A 19,488-nucleotide genomic window follows, 5' to 3' on the forward strand; every position below is an offset into this window, starting at 1 on the left:
TTTTCTTTCTTTCTTTTTTTTTTGACAAGGAAGTTTTCTGTCTCCTGGTTTGTTCAGTGGGTCTCCCGGGCTCACTGCCTGTCCTCCGTGGCCTCCCTCATGCCTTCAGATCTTGCCTACATGCAGATCTGTCCTCTGAGGCCACCACTCTACCTTTACACTCTCAGTGAGTGCCAAGCATTTTGAGCATGTGTGACTAACATGATTTCTTTGACTTATTCTTTGTTAGTTTACAAATTATCTACCCTGGTGATTATTATTTCATAGGCTGAAGCACAAAATTGGCATCCACAGGGAACTGACTCTAGGACTCTGCCAACGGCTCCCCGTGGATATAACAATCTGGGCATGCCCAGTCCCTTACATCATATGGCATAGTATTTGCATAGAACACACTCTCACATATTGTAAGTCTTCTCTATATTACTTATTCTGCTTAGTACAAAGTAACTGCCGTGCAAGCAGCTGCTATCCTGTAACATTTAGGGACTGATAATCAGAAAGAAAACGTGTGTATGTGTTTAGTACAGACAGGTTTTTTTTTTTTTTTTCCTGAAAGTTTTCAGTCAGGAGTTGGTTGAATCCAGTAGATACAGGGGCCAAGTGCATGCCCCCACGTTCCTTATCTGAAGTACTCTTTGTTAGCTTAATAAATTATCTACACAGGTCATGATCATTACTTAGTAGTTCAAGGTACGCATATACTTTGGGTGAAATGTCTTACAATAATGACAGATGTCCATTTTCATCCCTATTTCCATGTAAAGGTTTTTTTTTTTTTTTTTTTTTTTTTTTTTTTTTTTAATCTAAAGGGTTTGGTGGTGTTGGTGTTTTATTTGTGTTTTGTCTGAGTGTTTGCCAAATCAAACCAGACCACTGCTACTTCTGTCCGGTAGCTGGGGAAGAGTGCCGGCCCTGCCATCCTGGCTGTTTGCTTTTGGGGGCCGATTTCACTAGTGCTGTCTTTAACCCAGGCGCCACATGGTTTAGGTGATGAGTCCATGTCGTGTAGCTTAAAACTGAATACATGTGGGTGAGCCACGTAGCCAGGTAGAAGTAATCAGGAACAGCACACTCATTACCCTTGAACTTTACAAGATAGAGACAAAAGCCTAAAGATTTGCCCATTAGATTAGTGTAATTTTTCAGCCAGGAAAACTTACAGAGCATTTGAGTCTGTCAGAAAACAACAATTTGACAGTTAATTGTATATCTTCTCTGGTTTGTGGTACTTTTCAGAAAGGGAGTTATAGGCACTAATTATGTCCAAATATCTTAAATATCTCCATAGGAAAAGTCTACAAACTAATTTTCTAAGCTAAAAGAAAAACAGAACCTGCCTTCCTAAATATTTACACAGTTATAAAAAATTGGAGACAGATATGCCTTCCCCATTGGCCTGCACTGTCCCTTGTTTAGCTGTAATAATATCCAGTCTTAACACTTTTGGTGAAATTGATTTTGACACCCCACTCTAGTCTGAAAAACCTAGAGCTGCTCTACTTTGTTAATATTGAGGGGCAAAAATTCTGGGCTTGGAGGAATTTTGTATCTTTGTCCAAGAAAAGCAACTTCCATCTTAATAGGAGGAACTAGTAGCAAAATCCTCTTTCCACCCACTTCTATGGTAAAACAACAAAATCAAACACCAATCAACCCACTTCTTCAATTGCCAGGAAAGAATGTTCTGGGGCCTTTCTGCCAGCACTCGCAAACAACCTGACCTGTCCCCTGCTCACAGGAGCCTCTCAGAGGGAAGAGCAGGGGTCCCTAGTGGGAGGGGAGGGAACTTGGTGCCGTGGGCTCACTCAATGGCCAGGACGATGGAAAGAAGAGCTGCCCGGGGAGGGCCCGGGGAGGAGGGAGAAGGCAGAAGGGCCAGCGTGCGACCCGGCCTGTCTGCCTCGGTGGCATCCATAATGAAGTTCAAAGATGTCCACAGTCCACAAAGAGCAAGAAGAAAGCAGACCCTGAAGCTGGCGGAAGACACGGGAAATCTCCAGGCTTTTCAGGGGCAGACGCGTGAGGGAGCGGCCCTGACCTTGCATTCCCTGGGCTGCCTCTTTTTGGTACTTGGAGGTGTTCATATGGGAGTCTAAGTGCTCAAGGAGGAAATAATACAGGAGGAAAGAAGGAATTAAAAGCCAGCCTATATACTGTAATCCAGACCCAAATCCTAACTTAAACACATTCAGATTCCTCTGATCTTGTTACCAGTATAATACAGCAGCGTAGCTCCAAATAATGCAAAGCATGTCAGGGCCACCCAAGTACACCAGGCAACTCTGTCAGCAGCTCAAGGCACTGTTTAAAAAACAAAACCAACAGAAAACAATGAGAAAACCCAAATCTGAAACATCAGCCAAAAAATGCACAGCAGTATTTGAGGCCAAAAAAGATTTTGTACCATGCTGGTCCCAGCCTAAGGGCAAGGCGCTCCCAGCAGATGAACTGAAATGTCTTCTCATCAGTCCTCATGGGCAGCCAGGGCCCTGTCTGGGCCCTCCAGCGAGCAGGGGTCTTGTCCGTCCAAGCCATCTGACAGCGGCCGGCTCTGCTGTTCCATGTCACTCACTAATTTACTCACCCAGTTAGCAAATATTTAGTGACCTCCTCTTAAGTGTCAGGCGCTGGGGATACACTGGGGAATGGAACACACATGGTCTCTGCCCTTGTTGGAAACATTCTCTGTGTCTCCCTAGAAGGTTGTTTGCTTGAGTTTTCATCTGGGTTAAAAAGCAGAATGCATTTGCTTCAGGAAGAGTGGTATTTTGGCTGTTATCAGTTGTTGAGCGGAGTTGTTGTATTTGGGTTGGTGCTGAGTGCCTGCAAGGAATAGGTCTTTTTGCTCACTCCCCAACCCTAGCCATTGCCAAAGGAAGGCGGCTGGGGACAGATGTGTGGCGGGGATGGCAGTAGAGTGCTTGGGAAATTTGTTCTCATCTGCTGCACAGTGTTCTTGGGACTTGCCCAATCTCTAACGAGTCCAGCTCTTGGCTCAATACTCCAGCAAATTTATTAAAGAAGAAGCTGTGCTTATTCAGAGTATACAGAAAAGTCCTACAACATCATTCTAGTGAGGACTTCTGCTTTTTGGTTGCATAAATGCTGAGTCCATTCGTCTCCATCAGCCCTGCAGCAGGCCCACTGGTGTTGGAGGGAGGAAGGAAGCAGTGTGACACCAGTGGCTGGCAGGTGCCCAGTACACAGACAGGGCAGGGAGAGATTCCACCAGGAGAACCTTTGTGTGCTGCGTAATGGAGCGTGGGTGTGCTCTGTGACACCACGCAGGACTCAGCTCAGCACATGCCGATGGCATGTTCAACCATTTATAGGGAAGTAGAGCCTTATAGGCTGTCAGAAGTTCATGCACTGGGAATGACCAATAATGTACACTTAAACATATAATAAAACATAAGGGAAAAGAGGGCCCAGGGCCTGCAGGGGAAATGAGCCATTACGCCTCTGGCATGGAAAGGCTGTTGTATTTCATGTATGATTTGACTGTGCTTCAGTAGAGCAATTTCGGCTTAAATGGCACATTTCCTTTCTTCTTTATTGGACTTCCTGAGGGGTTATTTCACCCCAGGTATTTTCTTACACTGAGTAGTATTTCAGCTGCATCGTGCAAACCCAGAGATCTCACAGCGATCTCAGAAACATCCAGCATGTCACCGATGGCAGCAACAGCAGCAGCCTGTGGTTCTGGAGCCCTGAGATGCATACTTGAGTCTGTGATGGATGTTTATGACTGTCGGAATGTGTCTTCAATCATCACAGAAAAGACTGAGCACATGGTCGTGGGTTACGCGATGTTAAGACGTGACTGGCTGTGTTTTTTAAGACGGGCATGTGTGCCATTATTTATTATTGTTCTGGTAACATTTACTATTTTGGAAGGCTTGTTGCTCTATCCTAAGAAATAACAATTTTTTGAGTGGTTTTTTTTTTTTTTTTAAGAAGTGGCCTAGATCTTTTTTGCCTGAGTTTTGGAGAAAAACAGCATCTGGGAACATGTGGCCCAGCTTCCTGAATAATAAACTTTCTTTCCTTATTTTGTTATGATGCCTTCTTTATCCCCAGTGAAAACAAGCCCATGTTCATTAGTCCATTCTTTTCCCCCATGACTCAGTATCTCCGAGGGGGCACCAATCTCATTGACGTACAATGTCACTGGAGCATCAAGACCAAGAGCCAGAGGGAAGGGAGACTTCGCCTTCTCCTCAGACATCTGGTCAAGACCCACAATTCTCACCTCAGAACTGCGCAGGCTCCTCACAAACTATCTGGATTCAGAGCTTGCTGCAACCTTTTAGGATTGTGGAATCTAAAATTAGTCATTAATGAGTGAAATCAAATCCTGTTATTTACATTAGAGTCATCCAGAGCTGGAACCATGCACACTGGCTGTTGTATGGTATGATTTCACTGTGAAGTTTCTAGCAACTCTGCCACTCGAAGCAATGCAGTGATATCTGGTTTCCTTCTAGGGACTCAATTTATTCTGAAGGCAACCAACCAGATTCTCTCAAAAGCCCTAGGACTCCTTAGTTGCTCAGGAAAGTACAGTTGTTATCGCCAGAAAAGTTCTTCGTAATGGCCACCAAGAACTGGTCCCCACTGCTCAGGGGCTAAATGTCTTATGGCATCTCAGGCAGGGCTCCACTAGCCCCGGCCTCAGGCTCCCCGTGCCTCTCTTGCCATCTCAGCATTCTTGTTTATGAAGTTGGACTACCAGTGCTTATAGACACTAATGAATATCTCAAGGAAATGCCCTGAAAAGCTTGCTTTAAAATGGTTCTCAGAATACAAATTAAAACAGCACTGTGATTCCATCTTACCCCAGAAAGAATAGCCATCATCAGAAAAATCAGGTAGTAACAAATACTGGGGGAAAAGAAACCCTTCTACATAGTTGGTGGGAACACAAACTAGTACAACCACTGTAGAAATCAGTATGCAGATTCCTCCAAGAAGTAAAGCTAGAAATTCCATTTGAGGGCCGGGGAGATGGCTCAGTGGAATAAGCGCTTCCGTGGCAAGCGCAGGGCCTGAGTTCAATCCCCGGTTCCGCGAAAAAGAAAAAAGGAAGTTTTCAGGGCTGGTGAGATGGCTCAGTGGTCTAAAGCACCTACTTAGAATAAGCTTAGCAAAGCACAGGGACCGCGGTTCAATCCCCCAGCACCACATGCCAGCCAGCCCCACCCCCAGGGGGCTGAGCTGGCCACACACACACACACACACACACACACACACAAATAAATAATAAAAATAAAATTATAAAAAAAAAAAAGAAAGAAATTCCATTTGATCCAGCTCCTCCCTGTCTAGGTATCTTCCCAGAAGAGCTAATGATAGCATGTTACAGTGATCCATGCGTACTCATGTCTATAGCATAATTCACAATAACTAAGTCTTGGAAGTAATCTATATGTCATCAACAGATGAATGGATAAAGAAAATGTGGTATTTGCACACAGTGCAGCACTACTCTGCCATGAAGATAAACTACAAGAAGATGGATACATCATGAGACCATAATGTTAAGTGAAGTAAATCAGACACATAAGCTTACATACTACATTGTTCTCCTATATGAGAAACCCAGAGTTAAAGAACAAAATAAAAGATGGATAATAAGGAAGTAGGGAAAGAGATCTCTCTTAAAGGGGAAGATGATCAAGAGATGCTGGGGGGAAAGAGGGAAGGGTAAGGGATGAAGAAAGGAATTGCAATGTGTTGTGTACAGGTACCAACTCCACACAAGGAATGGAAACATGTACTACAAATATGTACATTAAAAAGGAAAGGGATCAAGAGATGGGGGAGGGAGTACATTCGATACAATCACCAACTTCCCACTAGGAATGTAAACGTTATACACTGCACATGTGTACTAGTAAACTAAAAAACTTAAATAGCTCTCTGGGCATCGTACTGGTGATCTCGCATTACACGAGGCTTCTTGGCGGGCTTCCAGCCTGGTCCTCACAGTGCAGAGATGACAGGAAGACCCACAAGGGCCTGCAAGGGAGGCAGCCTTCAGAAGACACTTGGCTGCATCAGTGGCCTCCATTGTAAGGTAGCGAAAAGAACAAGAACTGTGAAGCAGAATTTAGTGGGCTCTGAGGGTGACTGCAGCATTCGCATCTGCCTACTACCACTTTTTCCTCTTGCAGAACTACGAGACTGTTGTGTGCCTTCCAATGTATGTTCTGGAGGACCCTGTGGAGCTGATGTGGACACCCAAACTGGAAGCAGATTAAACAGGCAGCTGTGACCTGAGGTACTGCTTCCGGAGTGGAACGGAAGCATTCACAGGAAGATCCACCATGTTGTGTTCCTGACACTGAGCTGTCCATAGTCACTTCCTCAAAGGTTCAATCGCTCTGGACTTCAGAAAGGGTATTCAACTTCCCATGTGTGGTCTTGGTGCTCAGAAGAATGCTAATCTGACTTGAAGTACTTTTCTAAGACTAGGTGCTATGAATGGCCAGGAAATTAAAGACCCCAAAGCAAGAAGTGTGCAGTTATGGTAGAAAGGGTACCAATGGGCTAACGCAGGGTCCTTGGTGAGATGGAACTGGGGTTCCACTCCCAACAGCTGAACCCCCTTATCTTCTTCATGATTCATTGTGTCAACACAGGAACATAAATTGTGTATGATCCTTATCACAGGGTCTTTGAGTTACTCCCAAGCAATCCCTCCTATCTTCATGAAGTCCCTGGGATTTAGAAAAGAAAACCCCCTTGGGTGTATAAAGAGATACAGGAACTGGTGACACCAGCTAACTAAAACAAATAAGGTTATGACACCCAGCATAGCAAAGTCTAAGCCAGCAGCACCCACCTGCCCATCGCGACCAAAGGGAAGCCTGGTCATGCCGGCATCACACACCTTTATTCACAGAGTGCATTAGGCCAAGTGTGTCCCATCAGGGGCATCTGCTTTGCTTTCAGTAGCCCACGACTGCCTAGCTTTCTCAAAAGACAGCTTTGAAAATACACTCACTGAAGTGCTTCGGAGAATTTCTACACAAGAGATAAATGGAGCTGATTAGCATGAAACTTGCATCTCTACTCCTTAAGCAAAGCAGAGACCCAAGGAAATGATCCAAATTGAGCAAAGCAAGAGAAAAATGATCGTTTATACACTAGAATGGCTACACTCTCTCCACGGCCCATCTCGCCAGGTCACGGGGCAGCTTTTCCCAAAGCCACCTGAACACAGGGTGGGCCGGCTTTCTGTGTGTCCTCGCACACCCGTGGTCCTCAAGGAGCTGAAGAGGCTCCTTGGGCTACTCTTGAATCCAACATCCAACGCAGGACATTTTCCTTCTTTCTCAAATGTATTCCTCATTTATTTATTTTATTCTAAGGCAAAATGAAGATGGCTAAAACCATCAGAAAATGACGCTGAAACAGAAACCCTCATGCTTTTTATCCTCATGCCACCAACAGGCTGGTTTCGTCTCTCGATGAAAGCACTGCTGGGTGAACGTGGGTGCGCCCGTGAAATCTGTTTATTTTCTTGAACTGGAATAATTCCTGTGGCTTTGTTTGTTGATGAGCAATTGTTTTCCAGAATTTGGAAAAATGTAGACAAAAATGGTAAAACATGAATATCATTCCTCTGCCTTTTTAGAAGACACTAGAATGAATTAAAAATTACTTTAGCAACACAAAATTTTAAAGTGATATTATCTATGTGGTAGCAATTTGGGGGGAACTATATTGCGGGGTTATAAACCAAGATTTTTTTTTCACAAAGTCATGAATTTGTGTTATTGAATAAAATTATTCAGAAGACAAAATGAAGCCACATGTGCCTATTCAGCAGGTCTAAAGATGGGATTATACAAACTAAATAGAAAGTGAGCACTCCCACACAGGGCTTCCAACTAGGACGATCCAGGCATGGCTGTCATCACCAACCAGCCGCAGGTACATGGTATGGAGACTCTGACTTACCTCCCATCTCTTCACCTCACCCTTCCTACTTTCCTCTGGTACATCAGGGAGCTTTTGACCTTGATCTTGCCCCTTTCCATGGTGCTTGCTCACTCCCGGGACTGGCGTCAGGCATGCACCTGGCCCTCCGTGCTCTCTAGAACCAACCGGCACCCCACTTGGTTCATCCTCCTCTTGTCTCTAAGTCATCACCTCCTTTCTCAGTGCTGGGCTCCAGACTCCAGTTTCTACATGGTCGGCACCCAAAGGAGATAGTGGCTGAGTCTAGAAAGGACAACTGGGCATGGTGAGTGAGTGTGGGTGCTCGCCCTCCCTACGCAGCTCTCCCAGGGACGGGACCCCCATAGCAAGGCTGTGGCTTGGTGGCGAGGTCATATGCAGCTTGGCCCCACAGGCATGCAGGTGACTTGAGTCAGGCTCGAGCTGGCTGAGGCGATGATGGGGCGAGGACCTGAGCTTCTTGAGGCTCTTCTTCTCCGTCAGCTGTATTACACTGTGTTGGATGGAAAAGAGGGGGCGTGCCTCTAGGCTGCATCAGAGCCTCCTTCAGTGACATCTCAGAATATGAACTGTGAAAACCATAAGATAGCAGAGGTGTCTAGACATCTGGGTTAGAAAGGAAGTGTGTGGTCACGTGGGTTCTCCAAGAAACAGAAGCACAGGCTGCATGCTTAGAGAGAAAGAGATTTCTTTTAAGGAATTGGTTCATGTGATTTCGGCTGGCAAGCTCAGAATGAGGAGAGTTGATCAAGTTTCAGTTCTAGTCCAAAAGCCAAAAAGGCCAAGACCTAAGAAGAGCTAGTATTTGAGTCCAAAGGCAAGAGAAAAGCCAGTGCCCCTCTGCTGCAGGGAGGACAGTCTGCTACACTCAGTCTACAAGCCAAAACGTTCACCTCACCCCAAAGACTTTCAGACATGCCCAGAACAGGGCTTAACCAGAGGTCTAGGTATCCCACAACCAGTCAAGTTGACACAGAAAGTGGGCCCCTAAGGAAGGGATGTAAGAGGACAAGGGACACAGTGAGGCCCAGCACATTGACCCTGGCCATACATCAAAACCACCTGGGGACTTTAAAAATAGCTGCCTGGACCCCACCCCAGGCCAACTATTGAATCTCTGGGGAGCGGTGCCTGACATTTATATTTTTAAAAAGTTCCCCAGGTGATTCTGATTTGCCCAGATGAGTGATGGCTATGACTCACAGCGAGAAGGAATACAGTTGGCTCCAACCTAGGAAACGAATTGTCAGTAACTCTGGTTTAGAACGAAAGAAGTTAGGGGCTGGCCAAATAGCTCAGTGGATTAAAGTGCCTGCAAGCAGGCACAGGAGCTGGGTGTTTGGTCCCCAGGGCCTGCAGTGCCGGCCCTGCCCTAGGGTCGCACTGAGATGGCAATTGGGTGTAGTGGCGCGCACCTGTAATCCCACCTCTTGGGAGGCTGTAAACAGGTGGATCACTATGAATCTGATCTAGTACTGAGACCCTGAACATCTGTAGACCCTTCCCTAAAATACAAAAAGAAAGAAAGGAGTTAGGCTAACATCTCTGGGTTTTGATATGATGTGGTGACAGTGTCCGGAGAAGGACACAGGGTTTGGATTCAATCTCAGCTTTAGCACGAGCATTATTTAACCTCTGTGGTTTCCAGGGTGCTGATTAGGGAAGCGGATGTAAAGATCCCTGTGATACATTAGTACAAGGTCTGCATAGCGCCCTGCTCCGTCAGGTGTCCTACAGAGCCACCCTCTTCTCAAAACCCACCAGGAAGCAGGTCTGACTAAAACCTGAATCAGAAACATCCATCACACACGTGATTCCGTCTGTTTTCAATAAATATCATACTGCACGTCCTTTAGCATTTTTTTCAATACAAAAACTCCTGTGCTTATAAACAGGGCATAGAAAATATACCCTATTTTGAACTTGGAAAGGAATGAATGTAAGATTAAGGCTGAATTATTTACAATTGTTTTAAAGTTGAAACCTTTCAGGTAGTTCAATTATTGCCAAATTTTGAGGAAAAAGGAAGAAAAAAGAAAGTATAAGGGAAGGGGAAGAGAAATTTAACATTATCACTTTAGGGCAGGGTGGCACACGCTTGTGGTCTCAGTACTCAGGAGGCTGAGGCAGGAGACTGCCTTGAGTTTGACACTAGTTTGGGCTACATACTGAGTTCAAGGCCAGCCTGGACTATACAGTGAGACTCTGTCTCAAAAATAAACTTACAAAAAGATAATTTCTCAGACTCCAACTCCAGGAAATAGGTCTAAACTGACCTCTGTACACAGAGCTCCATAGGAAATACTTTGGCCACCACATATTTCACACCCAGAAATGATGGTGTGCCCCGCCTACATGCTTATTTATTTTAAACAGAATCAATTATTTTTTTTTATAACGGAAAGGAAAATTACCTGGATATTCTACATGAAATATTTTAGGCTCTCAAGCAAATTTCTCCTCACCCCAAAAGCAAATCCCTGTCCAGTGTGCCAGGGAGATGTTCTGCATATGATTTTGTAGGCATCTGTTAGAACTGACACGTGGAACTAATGCCGCAAGCTCATCGAGGGCACAGCTTCAGCCATGATACCGGAATACGGTCAGTCTGTGAACACTGAGCCCACACGCAAGTGGAATGAATCAGACACACGTGTGACCACCACGCTGTTCCTCTGGTGTGAGACGCCGAAAGCGTGAACAAGGACCAAAATGTACGACAGCTATTGGGAATTAGGAAAAAAATGTTCAATGGAAAGGGGAACTGGGAAGGGGGAAGAAAGCAAGAGAAAAGGGGGGAAAAAAAGAGAAAAATTGAAAGAAGAAAAAAAGCATTTGTAAACAAGGAGGGGAAGAGAGGTTGAAGGGAGGGTTGGGAAGTAAGAAAAAACAAGGCATCAAGATAAACCAGGTTCTTCACTGCTTTTCATCTTTTCTGCTCAGACCTCCTCGGTATGACTCTGAAGGACTCAGACGAAGGAGGTTTATCTTCACGATACACCTTTCTTTTCTTAGTAAGTCCTTTAATGTCCCCTCCCCGCCACCCCGCCCCCCCCCCCCCCGTTTCATCCTTTGACTTTTTTCTTTTTTAGGTAATGTTTTGTTGTTGTTGTTTTTTCCTTTCCTTTTTTTTTTTTTTTTTGCGGAACTGGGGATAGAACTCAGGCCCTTGCACTTGCCAAGGAGGTACTTATTCTACTGAGCCATCTCCTCAGCTTCTTTTTCTTTTTTAAACTATCCTTACTGTCTGACTCACTTTCTGACAGGCAGCTTTCAGAAGATTTATATGAACAGTACTTCTTTTCTTTCTCCTTTTTGCAAAACCTAAATGTTTTTTAGCTTTAGAATGTGTTATATCATTTGAGTTAATTTTTGACCATACTTGGGCTTTGGAGAGGAGCTGCTTCATACAGACACCGGCACTTTTTGAACTTAATAGCTAAAGATTCTAAAATGCATGTTTTGTACTGCTAAGTTTCAACCAGTCAGGAGAATTTTATGTAACCAGTGATAGTTACTTTATTTATTTATTTATTTATTTTGTATGAATGTTCAGGCTGCAATGTTCAGATTTTGTTAACTCTTATTTGTACTGTCTCAAGTTCGTCACTGTTTAATGACACCCTTGCCAAGATACTTAGCATGTGAAAAGCAGGTTTTGAGTTTTTGTTTTAAACAGCTTCATATTGAAGTGGAGACTTACAAACAAGTTGAGCGGCAGACCTGGTAAGCTGTAGCTTGTTACATAAAAGCGGTTGCCAGAATCTTAGTAAATACAATGTTTCAAAAGTGTGCCAGGAAGATAGCTTAGTAGAATAAGCGCTCACCTGGCAAGTGCAGGGTCCTGACTTCAATCCCTGGTACCACAATAAAAGTTTGTTGTCTTTGTGTATTCATAACAAATTATGACAAGTTAAATTTAAGTGAGTATTACTTAAAGAGTATTACTGCTCTTGTGTTATTTTACTAAGATTTTGTGCCTTGTATCTCTTACTGAATTGCTAGGAATGTTAAGAGGAATCGATAAATCATTTTCATTTTACATCTTTATAGAATCAGGTAATACGATATATAATTTGATGTACAATTTTGCCTGTTACAGAGGGTGTGCTAATTATAGTGGTATATGCACAGAACATTGTGGCATGACAAGAGGCCATAAATAGCTATCTTACTAAAAAATAAATAAATAAATAAAAGATAGATCAGGTGCAGGTACAAATTCCCTGTGATGACCATGAGCACTGTGGGTATCTAAATTGTACCACTAAACTTAATTAGTAAAAAAAAAAAAAAAACAACAAACCCCGCTGTTAACGTGTTTGCTAATGGGATCCAGTGATAGCTGTTAATTGCTCACTGTAAGTACCAGCTGCCCCAGGAGCGAGGCACCTATGCTTACACGCATCACCACTGGTGGAACGTGTGTTGCCCGCCTGACACCGTCTTGGGGCTGCACAGTGTCCCGTTCCCAGGCCCGAACGGCAGGACAGGTCACCTCTGTCCTCCCTGAGCTAAGCAGAATGGGGAGGGCATGCACACAAGGCTGGCTTCCTCCGGTGCTGGCTGCAATAGATTCCCTGAGCCTGAGTTCCTCCCCTAGGGAACCTGGGTCCATAACACTTCCCTGACTTTCTGCTGAGGATGAGCTGAGAGTGTGTGTGCAGTGCCAGGCATGTGGCAGACCCCTGTCTCACGTAAGTCCTGGAGGACTTGTAAATGCTTCCTGCAGGAGGCTTGCGGTCCTGGCTGAGGTAAGTGGTATAGCACACTCACAAAATTCTGAAAACCCCACCTGACTAACCAGGAGAGCCCCAGGACTTGCAGGAAGCGAACATACTTCTTCCTCTAGCTAAGTACAGAAGTACAACAAACAGAAGACTGTGAGAGGGGTAGAGAAGGAAGATTGGGTAGAGATCTAAGAGCCACAACATGACAGAAAACTTTAATAATAAACATTCTATTGCAGCCAAACAGCACAGCATAAACTACGGTCTCCTTTCCGCCCATGCCAGCACAGCATGGGGCGGGGCAGGGGGCTCGGCTGCTACCCTGGACACATCGTAGTAAGGTGGGGTGTCACCGAGAGCCCAGGGAAGAGACAGGTTCTTCACTTACTCCTACGAGTAACAAAAGGCCACTGCCGCTGGGCTGTCGAAGTGGCCCCCTGGGGAGCTGTACCACCCGGCGCCACCCATCAAGAGGACACAATAACAGACAGTAACTGATGCCTTCTCGGTGGAAGAACCGAGGAAACCCAGAATTCTACTTCTACCTCCACAGTATGGAGGTGAGGCCCAAGGCTCAACCTGCCCCTAATGAATTCATATCATAGAAAGCTTGAAATAAAGGGTTTAGAGACAAACCAGAACTTCATAACATAATACGAAAATATTCTGGTTTCAATTAAAATAATTCATCATTCCAAGAAACAGGAAGATCTCAAACTTAATAAAAAATGACTCTCAATAGATGCCAATACCAAGAAGATGGAGATTTTAAGATTACCTGCAAAGCCTGCAAAGCAGCTGTGATAAGCCACGCTGATGAGAGAGTATGAAAATGTTTCGAACAAATGAACGAAGCAGAAGAGAACATCACAGAGAGGAGATAGACAACCTCAAAAAGAACCAAACAGAAATTTAGAACTTGAAAACACAACAATCAAAGTCAAAAGTACACTGGAAGGGCTCCATAACAGAATGGAGGAAATAAGAAAAGAACCAGTGAGCTGGAAAATAGAGTAGAGGAAATTACCAATCTGAACAGAGGAAACAGATTAAAAAGAAAATGAACAGACCCTCAGGGACTGTGAGATTATAACAAAAAATGGAATAGAAATATCATCAGAGGAGGCTGGGGAGATGGCTCAGTAAAATAAGCGCTTGCCTGGCAAGCACAAGGGCCTGAGTTCAATCCCCGGTTCCACCAAAAAAAAAATAAATAAATAAAATAAAATAAAAAATATCATCAGAGTCCTGAAGAGAAGAGAAAGGACGAAGACCTAGAACAGCACTTGAATTGAAATCTTCTCTTATTTGGTAAGAGACATAAACCTGAAGATTCAGAAGACGAGTAAAAAGTAAAGACACAACATAATGAAACTCGTAAAAATAAAGGACAAAGAAAACATTTTGAAAGCAGCCGAGGTGGAACGACATGTTTCCCCTACAGGGCAAAGCCCGTCAAAAATGACAGTGGCTTTCTCATCAGAAAATACAAAATCCAGAAGGAACTGGAAAAATATTTTTCAAGCGCTGAAAGAGAACTGTTAGCCCGGAACCCTCTACCCAGCAAACACCCTTGAGCAACGAAAAGGGAAAGTCTCAGAGGTCAGAAAACTAAGAGATGATCGGTAGGGCCCTGCCATGCACTCTGAAGGATCAGCCAAAGGAAGCTCAGCAAACGGGAGAGAAGAAATCTCAGGAAAACAAGAAGGAAGGAAGAGCACAAGCAAAACTACAGGCAAATGCAAGAAAGTCTTCCTCTTTAGTTCTTAAATTATGCTTGGTGATGAAGCAAAACTTCTAAACTGTTTGATCTGGTTCTAAATGTAAGTAGATGAAATACTTAAGCAGAATCAAGTGAACAGAAAGTAAAGCTTCCACACTTCATGTGAGCTGGTTAAGTCCCAGCTGCAGAAGGTGAGGGTAAGTTCACGGGTCTACACTGTGGTGCTTAAAGCAGCTACTTAAAAAGTTATGCAAGGGGACACACTAAAAACTATCAAGGAAAAATTGAAAGGAAATTCTAACAGATATCCCAGTAGCCCACTGGAAGGTTTAAAAAAAAAAAGAAAGAAAAAGAAAAATGAAGATATACAAAGGAGAACAATGACAAAAATTAGAACAACAGACTTTAACCCTAACATACCAGTAACTACATTCAATGCAAATAATTTAAATAAACCAATTTAAAGATGATGAACAGCAGCGTAGATTAGAAAACATGACTCAACTGTACGATATCTGTCAGGAGTTCATTTAAAATTGAACACTATAGGAGAGTTGAAAGGAAGATGGTGGAAGAAGTAGTAAAGTAAAATGGAAATAATATCTATAGTAATATCAGACTGAAGTAGACTTCAAAGCAAACAAGCAGAGAAGAGGGCACAACATGCTGACAACGGGGCCAGGCACCGAGAAGCAGAGCAACTCGGGACAGCAAAACAGGTATACAGCAAACACCACGGCTGTGAAACGGGAAATCAAATCTGGTGCAAGAGGGAAAATAAACACAAAATTAAAAGCTAGAGGATTTCCTTCTTTTAACAACTGGTTGAAAACTATTTTCACACAAAACCAGCAAGGACAGAGAGAAACTCAGCCCTGTCAGCCGGATCTAAACGCCATGTGTAGAACACTCGCCTCACAACTGCAGCACACACCTTCTTTCCAAGCACCCAGAGGACGCGTGACACTACAGGCCATATCCAGACGAATCTTATGAAATCTAGCTTGTTGGAAACATTCTGCATGTATTCTGCAACCACGGTGGATTCTAGTTAGTTTTCCCCAAGAATTTTAGCAAATATTTAAGTTAGAACTAGTTTTACATAATCTCGGTAAAGAGAAGGAACAATTTCTGAGCTGATGAAGAAGCTACCATTACTGTGTGATCAAAGCCAAAGACAGTATCAAACAACAACATACCCAAAAGCCCAAATTACAGATTAAAATAACTGAGTATAGGTAGATCCTGAACAAAATATTACTAGATCCCAAAATACAAAATACAGTTCAATATAGTATATAGTATTAAAAGAATTATAAACTGGGGTTGATGGTACACACTTGTAATCCTAGTACTCGGAAGGCTGAGGGAGGAGGATTATTGCAAGTTTGAGATCAGCCTGGGCTACAAAGGGAGCTCAATGGGGGCCAGGGAGATGGCTCAGTGGAATAAGTGCTTCCCTGGCAAGCGCAAGGGCCTGAGTTCAATCCCCGGTTCTGCCCAAAAAAAAAACATAAGGGGGGGGGGCTCAAGACCAGCCTGAGTTGCATAGTGAGACCTGTCTCAAAAAGACGAAAATTGGGGGCTGGTGAGATGGCTCAGTGGTCTAAAGCACCTACTTCGAACAAGCTTAGCAAAGCACAGGGACCGCGGTTCAATCCCCCAGCACCACATGCCAGCCAGCCCCGCCCCCTGGTGGGCTGAGCTGGCCACACACACACACACACACACAAATAAATAAATAAATAAATAAAGACGAAAATTATGTGCTATGAAGAGCCAAGGATAAGCAAGGGTTACAAGGCTGCTTCAAATATGTGAAAATCAAGCAATGTAATCCAGTATAACAATGGGGGAGAAGGAGAGAGAAAGAAAGAGAGACAGACAGACAGACCGACCAACTGACCGGCCTGGTCGTGAGAGAGGACAGCAGCAAGATGGTGATGGAAAGTGCTATGGTTTGTGTGGACAACAGTGCGTGTATGCGCAATGGCGACTTCCTCTCCACTCGGCTGCAGGCACAGCAGGATGCTGTCAACATCATACGTCACTCAAAGACCCGCAGCAACCCTGAGAACGTGGGCCTCATCACACTGGCCACTGACTGTGAAGTGTGTCCACTACACCCCCTACACCAGCCGCATCTTCTCCAAGCTCCGCACGGTCCAGCCCAAGGGCAGGATCACCTCCCGCACTGGTGTCCGCGAGGCCCACCTGGCTCTGAAGCACAGGCAGGGCAAGAACCACAAGTCGCGCATCGCTGCCTTTGTGGGGAGCCCTGTGGAGGACGATGAGGAAGATTTGGTGAAACTGGCTAAATGCCTTAAGGAAGGGAAAGTGAATGTTGACATTATCAATTTTGGGGAAGAGGAGGTGAACACAGAGAAGCTAACAGCCTTTGTGAACACACTGAGTGGCAAAGATGGCGCCGGTTCTCATCTGGTGACAGTGCCTCCTGCGCCCAGCCTGGCTGGTGCACTAATCAGTCCTCCCATTCTGGCTGGCGAGGGTGGTGCCATGCCGGGGCTTGGTGCCAGTGACTTTGAATTTGGAGTAGATTCCAGTGCTCATCCTGAGCTGGCCCTGGCCCTTCCAAAACTAAACAACAAAGCAAATAAAAACTCAACAGCAAATAGCAAATGATTCCATCAGAACAAAAGATGAGACACTTTGCCACAGATGATAAATGGCAACCAACCAACACACACACACACACACACACACACACACGCACGCACGCACACACACGCACACACACACAGACAAACTTCCCACCACTTTAGCCTTTAGGGTGATGCAAATGGAAGCCACAATGACATGCCACCACATACCCATCTGAATGACGGCATAAAGAATGATGACACCCCCAACTGTTAGAAAGTATGAGGAAAACCTAGATCATTCCTACACTGAGGGTGAAAATGTAAAACGGCACAGCCAGTCTAGAAAAGCTGGGTAGTTTCTTTTTTGTGGTACCAGGGATTGAAGGCTGGGAAGTTTCTAAGTCAACATGAACTAATACATGACCTGGCAATTGCATTCCTGGGCATTTATTCCAAAAAAGACTTATGCTAACACACACACACACACACACACACACACACACACACCCCTCATACACAAACGTTTACAGCAGCTTTATTCATAATGGCCCCCAAGTGAGAACAGCCCAGATATCCTCGGATGGATGAGTACCTAAACAAAGTGTGAGCGCTACATCCATCCCATGGAATCCTACTTATTAACTAAAAAGGATGGAATACTGATACATGGGACAATCATAATGAATCTCTGGAGAAACATACTCAAGTAGAGCCAATCATGAAAGGTTACACACTGTATAATTGCACTTAATGAAACAGCCTTGAAATGACACAAGTATAAAAATTCAGATTGCATTAGTGTTTCCAGTGACTAAGGAGGAGATGGAGGGGAGTGGTTTCCTAACAGCAGCACAGGATAACCCATGATTTCTTTGCACCTCTTAAAACTACTGTCACAAACTGTTCTGATAATTTCACCAGAATTACATAGAAAACAGCCAAGGTAATGAGCATCGATTAACACAATTTCATAGCACCTGATGACAGTGACAGTTTCCATGGCAGAGGAATTAATGTTGCCTCTTGGTTACAGGAGAGCAACTCCATGAGGCCCCATGGCAACCCCGAAGTCACAAAACCAGGCAGTGGCCGAACTGGGGCTCTTACCTAGGTCTTCTAACTGTGTTCACTGCTGCCTTTTCTTTATCCTGCTGTGATATCCTATTCTTCCTGCACTAAGTATAAGACTAAATATCAAATCCTCACAAAGCTAATTCCAGCCCCCTAAATTCCAGTCTCTAGGGAGTAACCCCAAAAGGGGGACCACAAATCATCTTGCACAATGGGGTGCTCTTGTTTTCCTGCATGTGATTAGCTGAATTATAATTTGTTTAATTACTTCTGTAATTACTTGCTTAAAGATACACTAACACTTGTTTCCCTTATAGTGGAAACCTACAGAATGGATTTATTTGTAGAAATTGCCCCTCCTGTCTTGGGCTCTCTTATCTGGTAACTTCTCTTGACACGTAAAAGGACTTACATTTAGATTTCCAGGAGTTCCTGTAAGGCTCTGGCAAGCAGCAGTGCTTCGCCAGAGAAAAGTGGCTCTTCAGGAACGAAGAAGAATGGAACCAGTAGTTTTCCAGGTTTTCAGGCTAAATGTGCAGGAATACAGAGGTTTATTCAGTTGCCTGTCAAAGTGACATATGAACCTAATTACTCTGTAATTCACATCTGTCTTTCTTCAACTACTCAATACTCTGGTGCTGAATATGTTAGGCTTCAAATAAGCTGAAGAAAAAAATAAAAAGAAATGATCGTCAATAGCACTAATTCCAGGCTAGGCTACTGATTTTCACTGCCATCAGTGAATACTCGTCCTGGTAGTAGATATGTATAAAATATTTGTGGAGTTAAAACTCTTTGATCCTCCAATGCATAGTTTCTTCTTTTCTTAAAGAAACACAAAGATAAAAAGGGTAAAAATGCAAACCTGACATTTTACATATGGTGATCCCCATCCTCACCCCTCAAATCCTCTCTCTGGGGATTGTTTCATCAAAAAGCAAAAGCAAACTAAAATAGTCAAGAGCACCAGGAAGGCGATGAAGTACTTATCACACATTGGCTCATAAAGTGATTCAAACATTAACCAGAATGGGGTTTGATGAGATTATCTGCTGTACGGGACAGGAAGAAAAGGAAGAGGAACCAGGTCAGCAGCTGACAAGAGACCTAGCGAGCAAGTCATCACAAAGCTGCTAGAGGAGTCAAGCCTCTCTGCCTGCCACTGACATTTTTATGAAATGCCTTGTTCTTGTATCTTAGAAGAATCCCACGACTCACTTGATGCCACTTCTTGGCTAAGCAATCTCTCCTATTGCTGGGACTTCCTCTTGGCCTCTGGGCTCCTGGCCAAAGCCTGAATATCAGCTCAGGCTCCAGGGAAGAGGCTCATCTGAGGGCCTCTAGGTTTAAGATTAAAAAATAATAATAATAAATAAATAAATAAATAAAT

The 19,488-nt window shown here is 44.0% G+C and overlaps 1 protein-coding gene and 1 pseudogene across 1 annotated transcript in view; one reads left to right on the top strand and one right to left on the bottom strand.

Moving 5' to 3' along the window:
• Colec12 (collectin subfamily member 12) overlaps positions 1–19,488 on the bottom strand; it is a 176,476-nt gene that overhangs the window by 72,042 nt on the left and 84,946 nt on the right. The gene's annotated exons all lie outside the window — the stretch shown is intronic.
• LOC105742811 lies at positions 16,362–18,138 on the top strand (annotated as a pseudogene).

This window comes from Octodon degus, unplaced genomic scaffold (genome assembly GCF_000260255.1).
Source record: "Octodon degus isolate 3935 unplaced genomic scaffold, OctDeg1.0 scaffold00075, whole genome shotgun sequence".
Lineage (NCBI taxonomy): Eukaryota > Metazoa > Chordata > Mammalia > Rodentia > Octodontidae > Octodon > Octodon degus.